General features: G+C 62.8%; 3 non-coding genes across 3 annotated transcripts; all 3 read left to right on the top strand.

Annotated features, from left to right (window-relative positions):
• Positions 1-2,452: 2,452 nt before the first annotated feature.
• On the top strand, positions 2,453-2,571 carry LOC131869353 (5S ribosomal RNA). The gene has a single exon (XR_009367737.1). It is a non-coding gene; the product is annotated as a 5S ribosomal RNA (ribosomal RNA).
• Positions 2,572-10,375: 7,804 nt separating this feature from the next.
• Positions 10,376-10,494, top strand: LOC131869352 (5S ribosomal RNA). The gene has a single exon (XR_009367736.1). It is a non-coding gene; the product is annotated as a 5S ribosomal RNA (ribosomal RNA).
• A 7,730-nt stretch (positions 10,495-18,224) lies between these two features.
• On the top strand, positions 18,225-18,343 carry LOC131869351 (5S ribosomal RNA). Its single transcript, XR_009367735.1, has one exon. It is a non-coding gene; the product is annotated as a 5S ribosomal RNA (ribosomal RNA).
• The last annotated feature ends 4,181 nt before the right edge of the window (positions 18,344-22,524 follow it).

Below are 22,524 nucleotides of genomic sequence, written 5' to 3'. Positions count from 1 at the left end.
GCCGGGGCAAACCAAGCCAAGGTGCCCACCCCGACGAAGGTGCACGCGAGGTGCGCACCCGGGGCAAACCGGGCTCCGACAACGTGCACGCAGCACCTTGGAGCACACTTCGAAGCACTCCCGGGTGCCCACCGGCGTTGCGCACCGTGGTGGGCAGCGAGGTGCGCACCTTTGATGCGCTGCCTTCACTAATTTCCAGAAAAAGGCAAAAAAAAATGAGATTTTAAAATTTCCGTTTTGAAAGATAGTGAAAAAAAAGGAACGCGGGTGCCATCTTGAGCCCGCCCTGGTGCGCAGCCCAGGCAAGGCATGCGCACCAAGGTGCCCACCCGAGGTGCACACCCGGGGCAAACCGGGCTCCGACTTCGTGCAGGCCGCACCTTGGAGCACACTTCGGAGCGCTCCTTGGTGCGCACCATGGTGCCCACCAGGGCGCACCCGAGGCAAACCGGGCTCCGACTTCGTGCACGCCGCACCTTGGAGCACACATCGGAGCGCTCCCAGGTTCGCACCAGCGTTGCGCACCTTTGATGCGCTGCCTTCACTAATTTCCAGAAAAGGCAAAAAAAAACGATATTTTAAAATTTCCGTTCTGAAAGATAGTGAAAAAAACGGAACGCGGGTGCCATCTTGAGCCCTTCCTGATGCGCAGCCCAGGCAAGTTGTGCGCACCAAGGTGCCCACCCTGGCGGAGGTGCGCGCCCGGGGCAAACCGGGCTCCGACTTCGTGCACTGCATGGTGCCCACCAAGGCGCGCAACCCAGCCAAGGTGCCCACCGCAGCGAAGGTGCACGCGAGGTGCGCACCCGAGGTGCACACCCGGGGCAAACCGGGCTCCGACTTCGTGCACGCCGCACCTTGGAGCACACTTCAGAGCGCTCCTTGGTACGCACCAGGGCGCGCAACCCAGCCAAGGTGCTCACCCCGGCGAAGGTGCACGCGAGGTGCGCACCCGGGGCAAACCGGGCTCGGACTTCGTGCACGCCGCACCTTGGAGCACACATCGGAGCGCTCCCGGGTTCGCACCAGCATTGCGCACCTTTGATGCGCTGCCTTCACTAATTTCCAGAAAAGGCAAAAAAAAGAAAAAAATGAGATTTTAAAATTTCCGTTTTGAAAGATAGTGAAAAAAACGGAACGCGGGTGCCATCTTGAGCCCGCCCTGGTGTGCAGCCCAGGCAAGTTGTGCGCACCAAGGCACCCACCCTGGCCAAGGTGGGTCACGGGGTGGGTCCTAGGGTGGGTAACGGGGTGGGTACTAAGGTGCGTGCCAAGGTGGGTCATAGGGTGGGTGCCAAGGTGGGCACCAGGGTGGGTGTGCACCAACCCTAGCCAGGGTAGGTCACGGGGTGGTTGTCGGGGTGGGCGTCAAGGAGCCAAGGTGGGTGGCAAGTAGCCAAGTTGCGTGCCAAGGTGGGTGTCGGGGTGGGTGCCAAGGATCCAAGGTGGGTGCCAAGGAACCAAGGTGGGTGTCTGGGTGGGTGCCGAGGTGGGAGCCAGGGTGGGTCCCAAGGTGAGTGCAAAGGTGGGTGCCAGGGTCAAGGTGAGTGCCAATGTGGGTTCCAAGGTGCCAGGGTCAGGGTGAGTGCCAATGTGGGTTCAAAGGTGCTAAGTTGGGTGCGAGGTTGGGTGCGAGGGTGGGTGGGTGCCAAGGTGTGCTAGGTGGAAGCCCGGGTGGGTCGGCATCCCATGGGTGTCGAGTTGGGTGCCTGATGGGTGCTTCTTGTCAAGTTTTAGTCGTCGGGACTCATTTCGAGCCTTAGAGGTCGTTTCTTGTCCGGTTGCCCTGTCTTCGACCTGGGAACCCAATTTTGGTCCTCGGGTCCCATTTTTTTTTGTCTCGCATCCCACTTTTGGCCTGTGGCCTTTTCGGGGTCGATTCTCGTTTTGGGCATCAGAGCATGTTTCTTCTCCTAAAACCCAATATTTGTTTATTAAGTCTCGGAACACATTTTTGTTCTCGTGGACCCATCATGGGTCTTGGAACGCATTTGTGGTCCTTGGGTCCCATTTTGCATCCCGAAACTTGTGTTTTGGTGCTTGATCCCTATTTTGGGTGCCCACCTTGCACCAAGTGCGCACCCGGGGCAAACCGAGCGCCTTGGTGCACCGGGGCAAGATCGAGCGTGCACCCGAGGCGCCCCGAACATGCACCAAGGTGCACTCGGCCCACATGTGAGCGCAGGTCGTTGCGCCCGAGGTGGTGTGTGGGCACCGCGTTGCAGACGGGACACTGCACGCACACGACGCCCCCTCCAGGTGCACGCACGTAGGCCGGGCCGGGTGCACACCCGACGCCCTAGCAAGGTGCGCGCACCCGGGCAGGGCTCACACTTGGCGAACGGGGCGCACTTCGCGAGGGAGGGTGTGCACCTCGACGGGGGTGGGTGGCCGGGGTGGATTCGCACGTGGGTCGCGGTTTGCTAAGTACACACTGCGACAAGCTCATAACGGGTGCGATCATACCAGCGTTAGTGCACCGGATCCCATCAGAACTCCGCAGTTAAGCGCGCTTGGGCCGGAGTAGTACTGGGATGGGTGACCTCCCGGGAAGTCCCGGTGTTGCACCCTTTTTTAGTTTTTCGCCGGGCGTCGCAATGCTATTTGAATAAACCTTTTGCCCGTTTGCGTTCTCGTCGGGGCCGGGCCGGGCCGGGGTGCGCTGCCCGCACTACCGCGCGCGCGGGGGCGACACCGAGCGCGCACCCGAGGCGCCCCGAGCACACAGGCCACGGTGCAACCCGGGCGTTGTGCGCGCACCCCGGTGCGCCCGAGGTGCTGCGCGCGCACCCAGGTGAAATCGGTGTGCACCTCGGCCAGTGCGCGCTCGGTCGAGTCGCGCACGTTGGCCAAGGTGCACGGTGATGTTTCTTACTCTAAGGTTCCGCACCAGACGCCCGGGACAGGTGAGCGAAGCTGGGCGGGGCCGGGTGCGCGGCCGGGGCAGGTGCACGCAGCTGGAGAGAGCTTTGGAGCACACTTCGGAGCGCACCAATGATGCGCTCCATTCAAAAGTTTCCTGAAAAGGCAAAAAAAGTTGAGATTATAGAATTTCCCACTTGAGAGATTGTAAAAAAAAAAAATTTAAAATGAAGGAAACGCGGGTGCCAAGGTGTGCGCAGCCCAGCCAAGGTGTGCGCACCAAGGCGCCCACCCTGGCGAAGGTGCACGCAAGGTGCGCACCCGAGGCAAACCGGACAATTAACCCAACTTTCGACTTCGCGCGCACCTTGGAGCGCACTTCGGAGCGCTCCTTGGTGCGCACCAATCTTGGGCACCTCGGAGTGCACCATGGCGCCCACCAAGGTGCGCACCCGGGGCAAACCGAGCTCCGACTTCGTGCGCACCTTGGAGCGCACGAAAGGTGCGCACCATGGCGCCCACCAAGGTGCGCAGCCCAGCCAAGGCGTGCGCATCAAGGTGCGCACCCTGGCGAAGGTGCGCACCCGGGGCAAACCGAGCTCCGACTTCGTGCGCACCTTGGAGCGCACAAAAGGTGCGCAACCCAGCCAAGGTGTGCGCACCCCGGTCAAACCGAGCTCCGAATCGTGCGCACCAGAGGTGCACGCCATCGTGCGCACCTTGGAGCACACTTCGGAGCCCTCCTTGGTGCGCGCCGATGTTGCGCACCTCGGAGCGCACCCGGGGAAAACAATGCAATTAACCCGACTTTCGACTTCGTGGGCACCTCGGAGCGCTCTCGGGTTCGCACCTCGGAGCACACCGAGGTGCGCACCTTTGATGCGCTGCCTTCACCAATTTCCAGAAAAGGCAAGAAAACATTGAGAAGGTGTGCGCACCGAGGTGCCCACCCTGGCGAAGGTGCACGCGAGGTGCGCACCCGGGGCAAACCGGGCTCCGACTTCGTGCACGCCGCACCTTGGAGCACACTTCGGAGCGCTCCTTGGTGCGCACCAGGGCGCGCAACCCAGCCGAGGTGCCCACCCCGGCGAAGGTGCACGCGAGGTGCGCACCCGGGGCAAACCGGGCTCCGACTTCGTGCACGCCATGGTGCCCACCGCGGCGAAGGTGCACGCGAGGTGCGCACCCGGGGCAAACCGGGCTCCGACTTCGTGCACGCCGCACCTTGGAGCACACTTCGGAGCGCTCCTTGGTGCGCACCATGGTGCCCACCAGGGCGCGCAACCCCGCCGAAGGTGCACGCGAGGTGCGCACCCGGGGCAAACCGGGCTCCGACTTCGTGCACGCCGCACCTTGGAGCACACTTCGGAGCGCTCCTTGGTGCGCACCATGGTGCCCACCAGGGCGCGCAACCCCGCCGAAGGTGCACGCGAGGTGCGCACCCGGGGCAAACCGGGCTCCGACTTCGTGCACGCCATGGTGCGCACCGCGGCGAAGGTGCGCACCCGGGGCAAACCGGGCTCCGACTTCGTGCACGCCGCACCTTGGAGCACACTTCGGAGCGCTCCTTGGTGCGCACCAGGGCGCGCAACCCAGCCGAGGTGCCCACCCCGGCGAAGGTGCACGCGAGGTGCGTACCCGGGGCAAACCGGGCTCCGACTTCGTGCACGCCGCACCTTGGAGCACACTTCGGAGCGCTCCTTGGTGCGCACCATGGTGCCCACCAGGCCGCGCAACCCAGCCAAGGTGTGCGCACCAAGGTGCACGCGAGGTGCGCACCCGGGGCAAACCGGGGTCCGACTTCGTGCACGCCGCACCTTGGAGCACACATCGGGGCGCTCCCGGGTTCGCACCGGCGTTGCGCACCGTGGTGGGCACCTCGGAGCACACCAAGGTGGGCAGCGAGGTGCGCACCTTTGATGCGATGCCTTCACTAATTTCCATAAAAGGCAAAAAAAAAACGAGATTTTAAAATTTCCGTTTTGAAAGATAGTGAGAAAAAGGGAATGCTGGTGCCATCTTGAGCCCGCCCTGGTGCGCAGCCCAGCCAAGGTGTGCGCACCAAGGTGCCCACCCTGGCGAAGGTGCGCGCCCGGGCAATTAACCCAACTTCCAACTTCGCGCGCGCCAGGGTGGGAGCGCACCCAACAACCGGGCCTGGGAAGAGCCAATGCGAGAAACCCCACCAAACGCTCTGACAAAAAAAGAGGGGGCGCTCCAGTAACCCCGCTTCGGAGCGCACCCTGGGCAAACCCAGCCAAGGTGCCCACCCCGGCCAAGGTGCAGGCGAGGTGCGCACCCGGGGCAAACCGGGCTCCGACAACGTGCACGCCGCACCTTGGAGCACACTTCGTAGCGCTCCCGGGTGCGCACCTCAGAGCACACCAAGGTGGGCAGCGAGGTGCGCACCTTTGATGCGCTGCCTTCACTAATTTCCAGAAAAGGCAAAAAAAAAAGGAGATTTTAAAATTTCCGTTTTGAAAGATAGTGAAAAAAACGGAACGCGCGTGCCATCTTGAGCCCGCCCTGGTGCGCAGCCCAGGTAAGGTGCCCACCCTGGCAAAGGTGCGCACCCGGGCAATTAACCCTACTTCCGACTTCGTGCGCGCCAGGGTGGCAACCGGGCCTCGGAAGAGCCAATGTGAGAAACCCCACCAAACGCTCCGACAAAAAAAGAGGCGGCGCTCCAATAACCCCGCTTCGGAGCGCAGCCGGGGCAAACCCAGCCAAGGTGCCCACCCCGACGAAGGTGCACGCGAGGTGCGCACCCGGGGCAAACCGGGCTCCGACAACGTGCACGCAGCACCTTGGAGCACACTTCGAAGCACTCCCGGGTGCCCACCGGCGTTGCGCACCGTGGTGGGCAGCGAGGTGCGCACCTTTGATGCGCTGCCTTCACTAATTTCCAGAAAAAGGCAAAAAAAAATGAGATTTTAAAATTTCCGTTTTGAAAGATAGTGAAAAAAAAGGAACGCGGGTGCCATCTTGAGCCCGCCCTGGTGCGCAGCCCAGGCAAGGCATGCGCACCAAGGTGCCCACCCGAGGTGCACACCCGGGGCAAACCGGGCTCCGACTTCGTGCAGGCCGCACCTTGGAGCACACTTCGGAGCGCTCCTTGGTGCGCACCATGGTGCCCACCAGGGCGCGCAACCCAGCCAAGGTCTGCACACTAAGGTGCCCACCCCGGCGAAGGTGCACGCGAGGTGCGCACCCGGGGCAAACCGGGCTCCGACTTCGTGCACGCCATGGTGCCCACCGCGGCGAAGGTGCACGCGAGGTGCGCACCCGGGGCAAACCGGGCTCCGACTTCGTGCACGCCGCACCTTGGAGCACACTTCGGAGCGCTCCTTGGTGCGCACCATGGTGCCCACCAGGGCGCGCAACCCAGCCAAGGTGTGCGCACCAAGGTGCACGCGAGGTGCGCACCCGGGGCAAACCGGGGTCCGACTTCGTGCACGCCGCACCTTGGAGCACACATCGGAGCGCTCCCAGGTTCGCACCAGCGTTGCGCACCTTTGATGCGCTGCCTTCACTAATTTCCAGAAAAGGCAAAAAAAAACGATATTTTAAAATTTCCGTTCTGAAAGATAGTGAAAAAAACGGAACGCGGGTGCCATCTTGAGCCCTTCCTGGTGCGCAGCCCAGGCAAGTTGTGCGCACCAAGGTGCCCACCCTGGCGGAGGTGCGCGCCCGGGGCAAACCGGGCTCCGACTTCGTGCACTGCATGGTGCCCACCAAGGCGCGCAACCCAGCCAAGGTGCCCACCGCAGCGAAGGTGCACGCGAGGTGCACACCCGGGGCAAACCGGGCTCCGACTTCGTGCACGCCGCACCTTGGAGCACACTTCAGAGCGCTCCTTGGTGCGCACCAGGGCGCGCAACCCAGCCGAGGTGCCCACCCCGGCGAAGGTGCACGCGAGGTGCGCACCCGGGGCAAACCGGGCTCCGACTTCGTGCACGCCATGGTGCCCACCGCGGCGAAGGTGCGCACCCGGGGCAAACCGGGCTCCGACTTCGTGCACGCCGCACCTTGGAGCACACTTCGGAGCGCTCCTTGGTGCGCACCATGGTGCCCACCAGGCCGCGCAACCCAGCCAAGGTGTGCGCACCAAGGTGCACGCGAGGTGCGCACCCGGGGCAAACCGGGGTCCGACTTCGTGCACGCCGCACCTTGGAGCACACATCGGGGCGCTCCCGGGTTCGCACCGGCGTTGCGCACCGTGGTGGGCACCTCGGAGCACACCAAGGTGGGCAGCGAGGTGCGCACCTTTGATGCGATGCCTTCACTAATTTCCATAAAAGGCAAAAAAAAAACGAGATTTTAAAATTTCCGTTTTGAAAGATAGTGAGAAAAAGGGAATGCTGGTGCCATCTTGAGCCCGCCCTGGTGCGCAGCCCAGCCAAGGTTTGCGCACCAAGGTGCCCACCCTGGCGAAGGTGCGCGCCCGGGCAATTAACCCAACTTCCAACTTCGCGCGCGCCAGGGTGGGAGCGCACCCAACAACCGGGCCTGGGAAGAGCCAATGCGAGAAACCCCACCAAACTCTCTGACAAAAAAAGAGGGGGCGCTCCAGTAACCCCGCTTCGGAGCGCACCCTGGGCAAACCCAGCCAAGGTGCCCACCCCGGCCAAGGTGCAGGCGAGGTGCGCACCCGGGGCAAACCGGGCTCCGACAACGTGCACGCCGCACCTTGGAGCACACTTCGTAGCGCTCCCGGGTGCGCACCTCAGAGCACACCAAGGTGGGCAGCGAGGTGCGCACCTTTGATGCGCTGCCTTCACTAATTTCCAGAAAAGGCAAAAAAAAAAGGAGATTTTAAAATTTCCGTTTTGAAAGATAGTGAAAAAAACGGAACGCGCGTGCCATCTTGAGCCCGCCCTGGTGCGCAGCCCAGGTAAGGTGCCACCCTGGCAAAGGTGCGCACCCGGGCAATTAACCCTACTTCCGACTTCGTGCGCGCCAGGGTGGCAACCGGGCCTCGGAAGAGCCAATGCGAGAAACCCCACCAAACGCTCCGACAAAAAAAGAGGCGGCGCTCCAATAACCCCGCTTCGGAGCGCAGCCGGGGCAAACCAAGCCAAGGTGCCCACCCCGACGAAGGTGCACGCGAGGTGCGCACCCGGGGCAAACCGGGCTCCGACAACGTGCACGCAGCACCTTGGAGCACACTTCGAAGCACTCCCGGGTGCCCACCGGCGTTGCGCACCGTGGTGGGCAGCGAGGTGCGCACCTTTGATGCGCTGCCTTCACTAATTTCCAGAAAAAGGCAAAAAAAAATGAGATTTTAAAATTTCCGTTTTGAAAGATAGTGAAAAAAAAGGAACGCGGGTGCCATCTTGAGCCCGCCCTGGTGCGCAGCCCAGGCAAGGCATGCGCACCAAGGTGCCCACCCGAGGTGCACACCCGGGGCAAACCGGGCTCCGACTTCGTGCAGGCCGCACCTTGGAGCACACTTCGGAGCGCTCCTTGGTGCGCACCATGGTGCCCACCAGGGCGCACCCGAGGCAAACCGGGCTCCGACTTCGTGCACGCCGCACCTTGGAGCACACATCGGAGCGCTCCCAGGTTCGCACCAGCGTTGCGCACCTTTGATGCGCTGCCTTCACTAATTTCCAGAAAAGGCAAAAAAAAACGATATTTTAAAATTTCCGTTCTGAAAGATAGTGAAAAAAACGGAACGCGGGTGCCATCTTGAGCCCTTCCTGATGCGCAGCCCAGGCAAGTTGTGCGCACCAAGGTGCCCACCCTGGCGGAGGTGCGCGCCCGGGGCAAACCGGGCTCCGACTTCGTGCACTGCATGGTGCCCACCAAGGCGCGCAACCCAGCCAAGGTGCCCACCGCAGCGAAGGTGCACGCGAGGTGCGCACCCGAGGTGCACACCCGGGGCAAACCGGGCTCCGACTTCGTGCACGCCGCACCTTGGAGCACACTTCAGAGCGCTCCTTGGTACGCACCAGGGCGCGCAACCCAGCCAAGGTGCTCACCCCGGCGAAGGTGCACGCGAGGTGCGCACCCGGGGCAAACCGGGCTCGGACTTCGTGCACGCCGCACCTTGGAGCACACATCGGAGCGCTCCCGGGTTCGCACCAGCATTGCGCACCTTTGATGCGCTGCCTTCACTAATTTCCAGAAAAGGCAAAAAAAAGAAAAAAATGAGATTTTAAAATTTCCGTTTTGAAAGATAGTGAAAAAAACGGAACGCGGGTGCCATCTTGAGCCCGCCCTGGTGTGCAGCCCAGGCAAGTTGTGCGCACCAAGGCACCCACCCTGGCCAAGGTGGGTCACGGGGTGGGTCCTAGGGTGGGTAACGGGGTGGGTACTAAGGTGCGTGCCAAGGTGGGTCATAGGGTGGGTGCCAAGGTGGGCACCAGGGTGGGTGTGCACCAACCCTAGCCAGGGTAGGTCACGGGGTGGTTGTCGGGGTGGGCGTCAAGGAGCCAAGGTGGGTGGCAAGTAGCCAAGTTGCGTGCCAAGGTGGGTGTCGGGGTGGGTGCCAAGGATCCAAGGTGGGTGCCAAGGAACCAAGGTGGGTGTCTGGGTGGGTGCCGAGGTGGGAGCCAGGGTGGGTCCCAAGGTGAGTGCAAAGGTGGGTGCCAGGGTCAAGGTGAGTGCCAATGTGGGTTCCAAGGTGCCAGGGTCAGGGTGAGTGCCAATGTGGGTTCAAAGGTGCTAAGTTGGGTGCGAGGTTGGGTGCGAGGGTGGGTGGGTGCCAAGGTGTGCTAGGTGGAAGCCCGGGTGGGTCGGCATCCCATGGGTGTCGAGTTGGGTGCCTGATGGGTGCTTCTTGTCAAGTTTTAGTCGTCGGGACTCATTTCGAGCCTTAGAGGTCGTTTCTTGTCCGGTTGCCCTGTCTTCGACCTGGGAACCCAATTTTGGTCCTCGGGTCCCATTTTTTTTTGTCTCGCATCCCACTTTTGGCCTGTGGCCTTTTCGGGGTCGATTCTCGTTTTGGGCATCAGAGCATGTTTCTTCTCCTAAAACCCAATATTTGTTTATTAAGTCTCGGAACACATTTTTGTTCTCGTGGACCCATCATGGGTCTTGGAACGCATTTGTGGTCCTTGGGTCCCATTTTGCATCCCGAAACTTGTGTTTTGGTGCTTGATCCCTATTTTGGGTGCCCACCTTGCACCAAGTGCGCACCCGGGGCAAACCGAGCGCCTTGGTGCACCGGGGCAAGATCGAGCGTGCACCCGAGGCGCCCCGAACATGCACCAAGGTGCACTCGGCCCACATGTGAGCGCAGGTCGTTGCGCCCGAGGTGGTGTGTGGGCACCGCGTTGCAGACGGGACACTGCACGCACACGACGCCCCCTCCAGGTGCACGCACGTAGGCCGGGCCGGGTGCACACCCGACGCCCTAGCAAGGTGCGCGCACCCGGGCAGGGCTCACACTTGGCGAACGGGGCGCACTTCGCGAGGGAGGGTGTGCACCTCGACGGGGGTGGGTGGCCGGGGTGGATTCGCACGTGGGTCGCGGTTTGCTAAGTACACACTGCGACAAGCTCATAACGGGTGCGATCATACCAGCGTTAGTGCACCGGATCCCATCAGAACTCCGCAGTTAAGCGCGCTTGGGCCGGAGTAGTACTGGGATGGGTGACCTCCCGGGAAGTCCCGGTGTTGCACCCTTTTTTAGTTTTTCGCCGGGCGTCGCAATGCTATTTGAATAAACCTTTTGCCCGTTTGCGTTCTCGTCGGGGCCGGGCCGGGCCGGGGTGCGCTGCCCGCACTACCGCGCGCGCGGGGGCGACACCGAGCGCGCACCCGAGGCGCCCCGAGCACACAGGCCACGGTGCAACCCGGGCGTTGTGCGCGCACCCCGGTGCGCCCGAGGTGCTGCGCGCGCACCCAGGTGAAATCGGTGTGCACCTCGGCCAGTGCGCGCTCGGTCGAGTCGCGCACGTTGGCCAAGGTGCACGGTGATGTTTCTTACTCTAAGGTTCCGCACCAGACGCCCGGGACAGGTGAGCGAAGCTGGGCGGGGCCGGGTGCGCGGCCGGGGCAGGTGCACGCAGCTGGAGAGAGCTTTGGAGCACACTTCGGAGCGCACCAATGATGCGCTCCATTCAAAAGTTTCCTGAAAAGGCAAAAAAAGTTGAGATTATAGAATTTCCCACTTGAGAGATTGTAAAAAAAAAAAATTTAAAATGAAGGAAACGCGGGTGCCAAGGTGTGCGCAGCCCAGCCAAGGTGTGCGCACCAAGGCGCCCACCCTGGCGAAGGTGCACGCAAGGTGCGCACCCGAGGCAAACCGGACAATTAACCCAACTTTCGACTTCGCGCGCACCTTGGAGCGCACTTCGGAGCGCTCCTTGGTGCGCACCAATCTTGGGCACCTCGGAGTGCACCATGGCGCCCACCAAGGTGCGCACCCGGGGCAAACCGAGCTCCGACTTCGTGCGCACCTTGGAGCGCACGAAAGGTGCGCACCATGGCGCCCACCAAGGTGCGCAGCCCAGCCAAGGCGTGCGCATCAAGGTGCGCACCCTGGCGAAGGTGCGCACCCGGGGCAAACCGAGCTCCGACTTCGTGCGCACCTTGGAGCGCACAAAAGGTGCGCAACCCAGCCAAGGTGTGCGCACCCCGGTCAAACCGAGCTCCGAATCGTGCGCACCAGAGGTGCACGCCATCGTGCGCACCTTGGAGCACACTTCGGAGCCCTCCTTGGTGCGCGCCGATGTTGCGCACCTCGGAGCGCACCCGGGGAAAACAATGCAATTAACCCGACTTTCGACTTCGTGGGCACCTCGGAGCGCTCTCGGGTTCGCACCTCGGAGCACACCGAGGTGCGCACCTTTGATGCGCTGCCTTCACCAATTTCCAGAAAAGGCAAGAAAACATTGAGAAGGTGTGCGCACCGAGGTGCCCACCCTGGCGAAGGTGCACGCGAGGTGCGCACCCGGGGCAAACCGGGCTCCGACTTCGTGCACGCCGCACCTTGGAGCACACTTCGGAGCGCTCCTTGGTGCGCACCAGGGCGCGCAACCCAGCCGAGGTGCCCACCCCGGCGAAGGTGCACGCGAGGTGCGCACCCGGGGCAAACCGGGCTCCGACTTCGTGCACGCCATGGTGCCCACCGCGGCGAAGGTGCACGCGAGGTGCGCACCCGGGGCAAACCGGGCTCCGACTTCGTGCACGCCGCACCTTGGAGCACACTTCGGAGCGCTCCTTGGTGCGCACCATGGTGCCCACCAGGGCGCGCAACCCCGCCGAAGGTGCACGCGAGGTGCGCACCCGGGGCAAACCGGGCTCCGACTTCGTGCACGCCGCACCTTGGAGCACACTTCGGAGCGCTCCTTGGTGCGCACCATGGTGCCCACCAGGGCGCGCAACCCCGCCGAAGGTGCACGCGAGGTGCGCACCCGGGGCAAACCGGGCTCCGACTTCGTGCACGCCATGGTGCGCACCGCGGCGAAGGTGCGCACCCGGGGCAAACCGGGCTCCGACTTCGTGCACGCCGCACCTTGGAGCACACTTCGGAGCGCTCCTTGGTGCGCACCAGGGCGCGCAACCCAGCCGAGGTGCCCACCCCGGCGAAGGTGCACGCGAGGTGCGTACCCGGGGCAAACCGGGCTCCGACTTCGTGCACGCCGCACCTTGGAGCACACTTCGGAGCGCTCCTTGGTGCGCACCATGGTGCCCACCAGGCCGCGCAACCCAGCCAAGGTGTGCGCACCAAGGTGCACGCGAGGTGCGCACCCGGGGCAAACCGGGGTCCGACTTCGTGCACGCCGCACCTTGGAGCACACATCGGGGCGCTCCCGGGTTCGCACCGGCGTTGCGCACCGTGGTGGGCACCTCGGAGCACACCAAGGTGGGCAGCGAGGTGCGCACCTTTGATGCGATGCCTTCACTAATTTCCATAAAAGGCAAAAAAAAAACGAGATTTTAAAATTTCCGTTTTGAAAGATAGTGAGAAAAAGGGAATGCTGGTGCCATCTTGAGCCCGCCCTGGTGCGCAGCCCAGCCAAGGTGTGCGCACCAAGGTGCCCACCCTGGCGAAGGTGCGCGCCCGGGCAATTAACCCAACTTCCAACTTCGCGCGCGCCAGGGTGGGAGCGCACCCAACAACCGGGCCTGGGAAGAGCCAATGCGAGAAACCCCACCAAACGCTCTGACAAAAAAAGAGGGGGCGCTCCAGTAACCCCGCTTCGGAGCGCACCCTGGGCAAACCCAGCCAAGGTGCCCACCCCGGCCAAGGTGCAGGCGAGGTGCGCACCCGGGGCAAACCGGGCTCCGACAACGTGCACGCCGCACCTTGGAGCACACTTCGTAGCGCTCCCGGGTGCGCACCTCAGAGCACACCAAGGTGGGCAGCGAGGTGCGCACCTTTGATGCGCTGCCTTCACTAATTTCCAGAAAAGGCAAAAAAAAAAGGAGATTTTAAAATTTCCGTTTTGAAAGATAGTGAAAAAAACGGAACGCGCGTGCCATCTTGAGCCCGCCCTGGTGCGCAGCCCAGGTAAGGTGCCCACCCTGGCAAAGGTGCGCACCCGGGCAATTAACCCTACTTCCGACTTCGTGCGCGCCAGGGTGGCAACCGGGCCTCGGAAGAGCCAATGCGAGAAACCCCACCAAACGCTCCGACAAAAAAAGAGGCGGCGCTCCAATAACCCCGCTTCGGAGCGCAGCCGGGGCAAACCCAGCCAAGGTGCCCACCCCGACGAAGGTGCACGCGAGGTGCGCACCCGGGGCAAACCGGGCTCCGACAACGTGCACGCAGCACCTTGGAGCACACTTCGAAGCACTCCCGGGTGCCCACCGGCGTTGCGCACCGTGGTGGGCAGCGAGGTGCGCACCTTTGATGCGCTGCCTTCACTAATTTCCAGAAAAAGGCAAAAAAAAATGAGATTTTAAAATTTCCGTTTTGAAAGATAGTGAAAAAAAAGGAACGCGGGTGCCATCTTGAGCCCGCCCTGGTGCGCAGCCCAGGCAAGGCATGCGCACCAAGGTGCCCACCCGAGGTGCACACCCGGGGCAAACCGGGCTCCGACTTCGTGCAGGCCGCACCTTGGAGCACACTTCGGAGCGCTCCTTGGTGCGCACCATGGTGCCCACCAGGGCGCGCAACCCAGCCAAGGTCTGCACACTAAGGTGCCCACCGCGGCGAAGGTGCACGCGAGGTGCGCACCCGGGGCAAACCGGGCTCCGACTTCGTGCACGCCGCACCTTGGAGCACACTTCGGAGCGCTCCTTGGTGCGCACCATGGTGCCCACCAGGGCGCGCAACCCAGCCAAGGTGTGCGCACCAAGGTGCACGCGAGGTGCGCACCCGGGGCAAACCGGGGTCCGACTTCGTGCACGCCGCACCTTGGAGCACACATCGGAGCGCTCCCAGGTTCGCACCAGCGTTGCGCACCTTTGATGCGCTGCCTTCACTAATTTCCAGAAAAGGCAAAAAAAAACGATATTTTAAAATTTCCGTTCTGAAAGATAGTGAAAAAAACGGAACGCGGGTGCCATCTTGAGCCCTTCCTGGTGCGCAGCCCAGGCAAGTTGTGCGCACCAAGGTGCCCACCCTGGCGGAGGTGCGCGCCCGGGGCAAACCGGGCTCCGACTTCGTGCACTGCATGGTGCCCACCAAGGCGCGCAACCCAGCCAAGGTGCCCACCGCAGCGAAGGTGCACGCGAGGTGCACACCCGGGGCAAACCGGGCTCCGACTTCGTGCACGCCGCACCTTGGAGCACACTTCAGAGCGCTCCTTGGTGCGCACCAGGGCGCGCAACCCAGCCGAGGTGCCCACCCCGGCGAAGGTGCACGCGAGGTGCGCACCCGGGGCAAACCGGGCTCCGACTTCGTGCACGCCATGGTGCCCACCGCGGCGAAGGTGCGCACCCGGGGCAAACCGGGCTCCGACTTCGTGCACGCCGCACCTTGGAGCACACTTCGGAGCGCTCCTTGGTGCGCACCATGGTGCCCACCAGGCCGCGCAACCCAGCCAAGGTGTGCGCACCAAGGTGCACGCGAGGTGCGCACCCGGGGCAAACCGGGGTCCGACTTCGTGCACGCCGCACCTTGGAGCACACATCGGGGCGCTCCCGGGTTCGCACCGGCGTTGCGCACCGTGGTGGGCACCTCGGAGCACACCAAGGTGGGCAGCGAGGTGCGCACCTTTGATGCGATGCCTTCACTAATTTCCATAAAAGGCAAAAAAAAAACGAGATTTTAAAATTTCCGTTTTGAAAGATAGTGAGAAAAAGGGAATGCTGGTGCCATCTTGAGCCCGCCCTGGTGCGCAGCCCAGCCAAGGTTTGCGCACCAAGGTGCCCACCCTGGCGAAGGTGCGCGCCCGGGCAATTAACCCAACTTCCAACTTCGCGCGCGCCAGGGTGGGAGCGCACCCAACAACCGGGCCTGGGAAGAGCCAATGCGAGAAACCCCACCAAACTCTCTGACAAAAAAAGAGGGGGCGCTCCAGTAACCCCGCTTCGGAGCGCACCCTGGGCAAACCCAGCCAAGGTGCCCACCCCGGCCAAGGTGCAGGCGAGGTGCGCACCCGGGGCAAACCGGGCTCCGACAACGTGCACGCCGCACCTTGGAGCACACTTCGTAGCGCTCCCGGGTGCGCACCTCAGAGCACACCAAGGTGGGCAGCGAGGTGCGCACCTTTGATGCGCTGCCTTCACTAATTTCCAGAAAAGGCAAAAAAAAAAGGAGATTTTAAAATTTCCGTTTTGAAAGATAGTGAAAAAAACGGAACGCGCGTGCCATCTTGAGCCCGCCCTGGTGCGCAGCCCAGGTAAGGTGCCACCCTGGCAAAGGTGCGCACCCGGGCAATTAACCCTACTTCCGACTTCGTGCGCGCCAGGGTGGCAACCGGGCCTCGGAAGAGCCAATGCGAGAAACCCCACCAAACGCTCCGACAAAAAAAGAGGCGGCGCTCCAATAACCCCGCTTCGGAGCGCAGCCGGGGCAAACCAAGCCAAGGTGCCCACCCCGACGAAGGTGCACGCGAGGTGCGCACCCGGGGCAAACCGGGCTCCGACAACGTGCACGCAGCACCTTGGAGCACACTTCGAAGCACTCCCGGGTGCCCACCGGCGTTGCGCACCGTGGTGGGCAGCGAGGTGCGCACCTTTGATGCGCTGCCTTCACTAATTTCCAGAAAAAGGCAAAAAAAAATGAGATTTTAAAATTTCCGTTTTGAAAGATAGTGAAAAAAAAGGAACGCGGGTGCCATCTTGAGCCCGCCCTGGTGCGCAGCCCAGGCAAGGCATGCGCACCAAGGTGCCCACCCGAGGTGCACACCCGGGGCAAACCGGGCTCCGACTTCGTGCAGGCCGCACCTTGGAGCACACTTCGGAGCGCTCCTTGGTGCGCACCATGGTGCCCACCAGGGCGCACCCGAGGCAAACCGGGCTCCGACTTCGTGCACGCCGCACCTTGGAGCACACATCGGAGCGCTCCCAGGTTCGCACCAGCGTTGCGCACCTTTGATGCGCTGCCTTCACTAATTTCCAGAAAAGGCAAAAAAAAACGATATTTTAAAATTTCCGTTCTGAAAGATAGTGAAAAAAACGGAACGCGGGTGCCATCTTGAGCCCTTCCTGATGCGCAGCCCAGGCAAGTTGTGCGCACCAAGGTGCCCACCCTGGCGGAGGTGCGCGCCCGGGGCAAACCGGGCTCCGACTTCGTGCACTGCATGGTGCCCACCAAGGCGCGCAACCCAGCCAAGGTGCCCACCGCAGCGAAGGTGCACGCGAGGTGCGCACCCGAGGTGCACACCCGGGGCAAACCGGGCTCCGACTTCGTGCACGCCGCACCTTGGAGCACACTTCAGAGCGCTCCTTGGTACGCACCAGGGCGCGCAACCCAGCCAAGGTGCTCACCCCGGCGAAGGTGCACGCGAGGTGCGCACCCGGGGCAAACCGGGCTCGGACTTCGTGCACGCCGCACCTTGGAGCACACATCGGAGCGCTCCCGGGTTCGCACCAGCATTGCGCACCTTTGATGCGCTGCCTTCACTAATTTCCAGAAAAGGCAAAAAAAAGAAAAAAATGAGATTTTAAAATTTCCGTTTTGAAAGATAGTGAAAAAAACGGAACGCGGGTGCCATCTTGAGCCCGCCCTGGTGTGCAGCCCAGGCAAGTTGTGCGCACCAAGGCACCCACCCTGGCCAAGGTGGGTCACGGGGTGGGTCCTAGGGTGGGTAACGGGGTGGGTACTAAGGTGCGTGCCAAGGTGGGTCATAGGGTGGGTGCCAAGGTGGGCACCAGGGTGGGTGTGCACCAACCCTAGCCAGGGTAGGTCACGGGGTGGTTGTCGGGGTGGGCGTCAAGGAGCCAAGGTGGGTGGCAAGTAGCCAAGTTGCGTGCCAAGGTGGGTGTCGGGGTGGGTGCCAAGGATCCAAGGTGGGTGCCAAGGAACCAAGGTGGGTGTCTGGGTGGGTGCCGAGGTGGGAGCCAGGGTGGGTCCCAAGGTGAGTGCAAAGGTGGGTGCCAGGGTCAAGGTGAGTGCCAATGTGGGTTCCAAGGTGCCAGGGTCAGGGTGAGTGCCAATGTGGGTTCAAAGGTGCTAAGTTGGGTGCGAGGTTGGGTGCGAGGGTGGGTGGGTGCCAAGGTGTGCTAGGTGGAAGCCCGGGTGGGTCGGCATCCCATGGGTGTCGAGTTGGGTGCCTGATGGGTGCTTCTTGTCAAGTTTTAGTCGTCGGGACTCATTTCGAGCCTTAGAGGTCGTTTCTTGTCCGGTTGCCCTGTCTTCGACCTGGGAACCCAATTTTGGTCCTCGGGTCCCATTTTTTTTTGTCTCGCATCCCACTTTTGGCCTGTGGCCTTTTCGGGGTCGATTCTCGTTTTGGGCATCAGAGCATGTTTCTTCTCCTAAAACCCAATATTTGTTTATTAAGTCTCGGAACACATTTTTGTTCTCGTGGACCCATCATGGGTCTTGGAACGCATTTGTGGTCCTTGGGTCCCATTTTGCATCCCGAAACTTGTGTTTTGGTGCTTGATCCCTATTTTGGGTGCCCACCTTGCACCAAGTGCGCACCCGGGGCAAACCGAGCGCCTTGGTGCACCGGGGCAAGATCGAGCGTGCACCCGAGGCGCCCCGAACATGCACCAAGGTGCACTCGGCCCACATGTGAGCGCAGGTCGTTGCGCCCGAGGTGGTGTGTGGGCACCGCGTTGCAGACGGGACACTGCACGCACACGACGCCCCCTCCAGGTGCACGCACGTAGGCCGGGCCGGGTGCACACCCGACGCCCTAGCAAGGTGCGCGCACCCGGGCAGGGCTCACACTTGGCGAACGGGGCGCACTTCGCGAGGGAGGGTGTGCACCTCGACGGGGGTGGGTGGCCGGGGTGGATTCGCACGTGGGTCGCGGTTTGCTAAGTACACACTGCGACAAGCTCATAACGGGTGCGATCATACCAGCGTTAGTGCACCGGATCCCATCAGAACTCCGCAGTTAAGCGCGCTTGGGCCGGAGTAGTACTGGGATGGGTGACCTCCCGGGAAGTCCCGGTGTTGCACCCTTTTTTAGTTTTTTGCCGGGCGTCGCAATGCTATTTGAATAAACCTTTTGCCCGTTTGCGTTCTCGTCGGGGCCGGGCCGGGCCGGGGTGCGCTGCCCGCACTACCGCGCGCGCGGGGGCGACACCGAGCGCGCACCCGAGGCGCCCCGAGCACACAGGCCACGGTGCAACCCGGGCGTTGTGCGCGCACCCCGGTGCGCCCGAGGTGCTGCGCGCGCACCCAGGTGAAATCGGTGTGCACCTCGGCCAGTGCGCGCTCGGTCGAGTCGCGCACGTTGGCCAAGGTGCACGGTGATGTTTCTTACTCTAAGGTTCCGCACCAGACGCCCGGGACAGGTGAGCGAAGCTGGGCGGGGCCGGGTGCGCGGCCGGGGCAGGTGCACGCAGCTGGAGAGAGCTTTGGAGCACACTTCGGAGCGCACCAATGATGCGCTCCATTCAAAAGTTTCCTGAAAAGGCAAAAAAAGTTGAGATTATAGAATTTCCCACTTGAGAGATTGTAAAAAAAAAAAATTTAAAATGAAGGAAACGCGGGTGCCAAGGTGTGCGCAGCCCAGCCAAGGTGTGCGCACCAAGGCGCCCACCCTGGCGAAGGTGCACGCAAGGTGCGCACCCGAGGCAAACCGGACAATTAACCCAACTTTCGACTTCGCGCGCACCTTGGAGCGCACTTCGGAGCGCTCCTTGGTGCGCACCAATCTTGGGCACCTCGGAGTGCACCATGGCGCCCACCAAGGTGCGCACCCGGGGCAAACCGAGCTCCGACTTCGTGCGCACCTTGGAGCGCACGAAAGGTGCGCACCATGGCGCCCACCAAGGTGCGCAGCCCAGCCAAGGCGTGCGCATCAAGGTGCGCACCCTGGCGAAGGTGCGCACCCGGGGCAAACCGAGCTCCGACTTCGTGCGCACCTTGGAGCGCACAAAAGGTGCGCAACCCAGCCAAGGTGTGCGCACCCCGGTCAAACCGAGCTCCGAATCGTGCGCACCAGAGGTGCACGCCATCGTGCGCACCTTGGAGCACACTTCGGAGCCCTCCTTGGTGCGCGCCGATGTTGCGCACCTCGGAGCGCACCCGGGGAAAACAATGCAATTAACCCGACTTTCGACTTCGTGGGCACCTCGGAGCGCTCTCGGGTTCGCACCTCGGAGCACACCGAGGTGCGCACCTTTGATGCGCTGCCTTCACCAATTTCCAGAAAAGGCAAGAAAACATTGAGAAGGTGTGCGCACCGAGGTGCCCACCCTGGCGAAGGTGCACGCGAGGTGCGCACCCGGGGCAAACCGGGCTCCGACTTCGTGCACGCCGCACCTTGGAGCACACTTCGGAGCGCTCCTTGGTGCGCACCAGGGCGCGCAACCCAGCCGAGGTGCCCACCCCGGCGAAGGTGCACGCGAGGTGCGCACCCGGGGCAAACCGGGCTCCGACTTCGTGCACGCCATGGTGCCCACCGCGGCGAAGGTGCACGCGAGGTGCGCACCCGGGGCAAACCGGGCTCCGACTTCGTGCACGCCGCACCTTGGAGCACACTTCGGAGCGCTCCTTGGTGCGCACCATGGTGCCCACCAGGGCGCGCAACCCCGCCGAAGGTGCACGCGAGGTGCGCACCCGGGGCAAACCGGGCTCCGACTTCGTGCACGCCGCACCTTGGAGCACACTTCGGAGCGCTCCTTGGTGCGCACCATGGTGCCCACCAGGGCGCGCAACCCCGCCGAAGGTGCACGCGAGGTGCGCACCCGGGGCAAACCGGGCTCCGACTTCGTGCACGCCATGGTGCGCACCGCGGCGAAGGTGCGCACCCGGGGCAAACCGGGCTCCGACTTCGTGCACGCCGCACCTTGGAGCACACTTCGGAGCGCTCCTTGGTGCGCACCAGGGCGCGCAACCCAGCCGAGGTGCCCACCCCGGCGAAGGTGCACGCGAGGTGCGTACCCGGGGCAAACCGGGCTCCGACTTCGTGCACGCCGCACCTTGGAGCACACTTCGGAGCGCTCCTTGGTGCGCACCATGGTGCCCACCAGGCCGCGCAACCCAGCCAAGGTGTGCGCACCAAGGTGCACGCGAGGTGCGCACCCGGGGCAAACCGGGGTCCGACTTCGTGCACGCCGCACCTTGGAGCACACATCGGGGCGCTCCCGGGTTCGCACCGGCGTTGCGCACCGTGGTGGGCACCTCGGAGCACACCAAGGTGGGCAGCGAGGTGCGCACCTTTGATGCGATGCCTTCACTAATTTCCATAAAAGGCAAAAAAAAAACGAGATTTTAAAATTTCCGTTTTGAAAGATAGTGAGAAAAAGGGAATGCTGGTGCCATCTTGAGCCCGCCCTGGTGCGCAGCCCAGCCAAGGTGTGCGCACCAAGGTGCCCACCCTGGCGAAGGTGCGCGCCCGGGCAATTAACCCAACTTCCAACTTCGCGCGCGCCAGGGTGGGAGCGCACCCAACAACCGGGCCTGGGAAGAGCCAATGCGAGAAACCCCACCAAACGCTCTGACAAAAAAAGAGGGGGCGCTCCAGTAACCCCGCTTCGGAGCGCACCCTGGGCAAACCCAGCCAAGGTGCCCACCCCGGCCAAGGTGCAGGCGAGGTGCGCACCCGGGGCAAACCGGGCTCCGACAACGTGCACGCCGCACCTTGGAGCACACTTCGTAGCGCTCCCGGGTGCGCACCTCAGAGCACACCAAGGTGGGCAGCGAGGTGCGCACCTTTGATGCGCTGCCTTCACTAATTTCCAGAAAAGGCAAAAAAAAAAGGAGATTTTAAAATTTCCGTTTTGAAAGATAGTGAAAAAAACGGAACGCGCGTGCCATCTTGAGCCCGCCCTGGTGCGCAGCCCAGGTAAGGTGCCCACCCTGGCAAAGGTGCGCACCCGGGCAATTAACCCTACTTCCGACTTCGTGCGCGCCAGGGTGGCAACCGGGCCTCGGAAGAGCCAATGCGAGAAACCCCACCAAACGCTCCGACAAAAAAAGAGGCGGCGCTCCAATAACCCCGCTTCGGAGCGCAGCCGGGGCAAACCCAGCCAAGGTGCCCACCCCGACGAAGGTGCACGCGAGGTGCGCACCCGGGGCAAACCGGGCTCCGACAACGTGCACGCAGCACCTTGGAGCACACTTCGAAGCACTCCCGGGTGCCCACCGGCGTTGCGCACCGTGGTGGGCAGCGAGGTGCGCACCTTTGATGCGCTGCCTTCACTAATTTCCAGAAAAAGGCAAAAAAAAATGAGATTTTAAAATTTCCGTTTTGAAAGATAGTGAAAAAAAAGGAACGCGGGTGCCATCTTGAGCCCGCCCTGGTGCGCAGCCCAGGCAAGGCATGCGCACCAAGGTGCCCACCCGAGGTGCACACCCGGGGCAAACCGGGCTCCGACTTCGTGCAGGCCGCACCTTGGAGCACACTTCGGAGCGCTCCTTGGTGCGCACCATGGTGCCCACCAGGGCGCGCAACCCAGCCAAGGTCTGCACACTAAGGTGCCCACCCCGGCGAAGGTGCACGCGAGGTGCGCACCCGGGGCAAACCGGGCTCCGACTTCGTGCACGCCATGGTGCCCACCGCGGCGAAGGTGCACGCGAGGTGCGCACCCGGGGCAAACCGGGCTCCGACTTCGTGCACGCCGCACCTTGGAGCACACTTCGGAGCGCTCCTTGGTGCGCACCATGGTGCCCACCAGGGCGCGCAACCCAGCCAAGGTGTGCGCACCAAGGTGCACGCGAGGTGCGCACCCGGGGCAAACCGGGGTCCGACTTCGTGCACGCCGCACCTTGGAGCACACATCGGAGCGCTCCCAGGTTCGCACCAGCGTTGCGCACCTTTGATGCGCTGCCTTCACTAATTTCCAGAAAAGGCAAAAAAAAACGATATTTTAAAATTTCCGTTCTGAAAGATAGTGAAAAAAACGGAACGCGGGTGCCATCTTGAGCCCTTCCTGGTGCGCAGCCCAGGCAAGTTGTGCGCACCAAGGTGCCCACCCTGGCGGAGGTGCGCGCCCGGGGCAAACCGGGCTCCGACTTCGTGCACTGCATGGTGCCCACCAAGGCGCGCAACCCAGCCAAGGTGCCCACCGCAGCGAAGGTGCACGCGAGGTGCACACCCGGGGCAAACCGGGCTCCGACTTCGTGCACGCCGCACCTTGGAGCACACTTCAGAGCGCTCCTTGGTGCGCACCAGGGCGCGCAACCCAGCCGAG

Source organism: Cryptomeria japonica, unplaced genomic scaffold (genome assembly GCF_030272615.1).
Source record: "Cryptomeria japonica unplaced genomic scaffold, Sugi_1.0 HiC_scaffold_245, whole genome shotgun sequence".
NCBI classification, from domain to species: domain Eukaryota; kingdom Viridiplantae; phylum Streptophyta; class Pinopsida; order Cupressales; family Cupressaceae; genus Cryptomeria; species Cryptomeria japonica.
The sequence above is the reverse complement of the archived record's forward strand: the minus strand, read 5'-3'. Positions and strand labels throughout refer to the sequence as shown.